The following is a 3596-nucleotide window of genomic DNA, read 5'->3' as shown; positions in this document are numbered from 1 at the left end:
TTTTTTATATTTTTATTTAAAGATCGTATATGCAAAAAATCAATTAAATCAAAAATCATTTTGTTATGTAGTTGTTATCAAATAAACAAATGATTTTGATTCCCAAATTTTATACATAAATTTAGATTCCTAACATTATTCATTATAGTATAACGTCATATATAGCTATGTATTTGGTTTGGCCAGCTGGGGTGGGGCTTCGAAATTCAACCCATGGTGCCCATTATTCTTGGCTAGAGTGACTTGCTCTGAGCTTTACTTACATTAATTAAAACGTGAAAGCGTGTTGAACAATATATATGGTCAGTAACCCATGCAGTTTTCATAGGAAGATATTTTGGATTTCCGGTGTCATGCATATATATTCAACCCTTTCCTTCTTTTACTTATTTATTCATTTTTTTATTGGCTATCTATCTCTTCAGAATTCAGATCACGATCAACGATTCAACACACACGTTGTTTCCTTATATATTTCTGCTCTGTTGCGGTCGGTCCGATCGAGTATCCTCGGCCTTTTTCGGGTAAAATATGAGAAATTGTGCACCAATTTTTGTAAGCCTTGACGATTTCTTTCTTTCTGTTTTTTTATTCCTACTTTTTAATTTTTTCTTTATATATATATATATATATATGTACGTAAGATCAGTATTGCAGTATTGCACTACCTTTGAAAATCAAAGCATATCTCAAGCACTAGTTGTCCAGCTAGTTGGTAGGATATTTATAGGTTGATTTTTCTAAGAATAATGCTATATTTACCACATTCTTATACCATATTTTTATACCATCTTACGTGTCATTATTTTACTGGACAAAGTTTTTCTTTTTCTTTTTAGATTTTTGTTTTTATTTTTTAGTGTCCAATGCATGAATGCCATGTAAGTTGCCACATAAGGTGGTATGAAATTATGGTATAAAAATGTGGGATGTCTAGCACTACTGTTTTTCTAATTACAGTAAAAATAGAATGGGAAAATAGTTATTTATACTATTTAAACTGATCATCTTATGTACTATATATATAGGCTCCTTCTATTGAGGTATATCTCAACTTATTTATGTTGATGTATGACCTTGTTGGGGCCCACACGAGTCATTTTGTGTCTATCTGAACCGTTTGTAAGGATCATCTTCATTGATAAATCATCCTTGCAAAAAATTAATCAAATTGGAAATCATTTGCCTATCTAATTTTGATAAAACAAATTGATAGTTTCATCGAAAACATTTGGGTCGTCCATTTATTTGATCAAAGTTAGATAGACAAATGATTTCCGATTTGTCTAATTTTTTACAAGGATGATCTATCAATGAAGATGTAAAAAATGAACGGTTCGGATAAGCACAAAATGACTCGTGTGGGCCATAATAGAATATACCTCAATATAAATAAGTTGAGGTATACATCAATAGAAGGAGCCTATATATATATATATATATATCTTTAATATATATATATACGTATAAGTTCTACTTCCATTAGGTTCCTTCTATTGAGGTATACCTCAACTTATTTATGTTGAGATATACCCTATTCGGGCCCACATGAGTCGTTTTGTGTCGATCTGAACCGTTTATTTTTTACATCTCCATTGATAGATCATCCTTGCAAAAAATTAGCCAAATCGGAAATCATTTGTCTATCTAACTTTGATCAAATAAATGGACGAACCAAATATTTTCGATGAAACCGTCAATTTGTTTTATCAAAGTTAGACATGCAAATGATTTCCAATTTGACTAATTTTTTGCAAGGATGATCTATCAATGAAGATGATCCTTGCGAATGGTTTGAATCGACACAAAACGACTCGTGTGGGTCCCAACAAAGTCATACCTCAACATAAATAAGTTGAGGTATACCTCAACATAAGGAACCTACTACTTCCATTATATATAACAAATGTGGGAAAAAAAATGTGGGACAACTAGCATTATTGTTTTGAACCACAACCATATAGATATAAGATATTTATAAACTGGTCGGGTCATATGACTCATATCGATCGATCGATCACGAACCCAGTTTTCAATATTTCCCACTGTTATAGCCACGAAATTATGCTGGATTTCATGTGCCACTTTTCTTTCGTTTTTTTCTTAAATTTTTTTTTTTGAAATAATGACTTCCTCTTCGGCTCTTCAAATCACGAACACGTGCGTACTAGCTTTCTTCTATTTCTGATTTGTTTGTGTGATTGTGTCGGTTTGATTGAGTACGTCCCCTGTTTCTGGGAAGAACTTGAGAAATTCTGCAGCAATATTCAAAGGCTTGGCATATTTCATTTTTTAGCTTCATTCTTTCTTTATTAATTTTCAAAGTGTTGGGCTTTAACATCGGGTTGAGTTTGGGTCAAAATGGGCTCCTTTAGACTGTACCTTATGCACAAACCAACCTGTACAGACCTATCCATAAGATAGGTTCAGGTCGCCCATGGCCCAAAAAACAGGGTCAGGCTGGCAAATATGTCATTTTATCAATTAGGTTGATACATATTTCTACCGAGCAGAACTACGTAGGGCTGGGCACAAACCCGATCGGCCTGCCAAACCAGCGGCCCAAACCAATTCAAGTCGGGCCCACGTCACACCATAAGAAACCGGCCCATATATACTTAATTGGCTGGGCCCGTAATTTGTTGGGTAGATTTCGATTTGGGCCTTCTTTCGCCCATTTACAACCCGACTCGCCTGACAACTCTCTCTCTCTCTCCAGTTTTCTATGAGTTTTTTCTTTTTTCTCCAACCCTCTCTCCGATCTACTCTCTCTTCTCTCTTTGATATGCTCTATCCTTTCTCCGATCTGCTCTCTCATTTCTCATCTCTCCTTTCTTTGATTACTCTCTCATCTTCTCTCTTCTCTCTATGATCTCAGCTTATCCTCTTCTCGCGCGCGTCTCTGATCTCCGATCGCCACCTTTACCTCACTGAAAACACAACTCGAAATTGGATCGTTGTAACCTGTAACCCGACCACGTCCCAAACCAAGCCGACCGACAAGATTGCAGACAGTTATGGGCCAGAGACATCGCAAACCGAGGTCCTCGTGGTGGTCAGCGGTTTGGGTTCCAAACCAACACACCAGAACCGATGCCGACCCCTACTACGCATCCTAGAAATGGAAGCAGCAAGGCCCCTAGCCCTTGATGATAGGATGGTTTGCTAATTCTATATCTGAATTTGGACCTAGAAGATCTATAAGACTAAAGAAATATTTGTAGGCCCATAAAGTCTAGCGGACGGAACGAGACATAAGTATGGCCTTGAGACCCAAATTTGGTGCATAAAGGTATAAGGCTAAGTATGACCTTTATACTAGTATGAGCTTGTTGCTCAAAGGTATGAGGTTAAGTATATCCTCGATACCAACAAGGGTGAGACCCATTTTATGGGCTCGGTACCCAATTAATAAAGGTCCACCCTGATAGAGGGCCAGGACCTTGGTACATAGGAACTTCAAAGACCTACACCAATGAGACGCCTCAGTGGTACTTGCTCAGGAAAAGACCCAATTAGGTCGGTACCAACCCAGCCAGGGTCATGCCTTAGGATCTCAACAAGAGATGCCTCGGCTGGTAAGATTCGTACATAGG

The sequence above is a fragment of the Dryas octopetala genome, chromosome 1 (genome assembly GCF_963921425.1).
Source record: "Dryas octopetala chromosome 1, drDryOcto1.1, whole genome shotgun sequence".
Classification (NCBI taxonomy): domain Eukaryota; kingdom Viridiplantae; phylum Streptophyta; class Magnoliopsida; order Rosales; family Rosaceae; genus Dryas; species Dryas octopetala.
The sequence above is the reverse complement of the archived record's forward strand: the minus strand, read 5'-3'. Positions refer to the sequence as shown.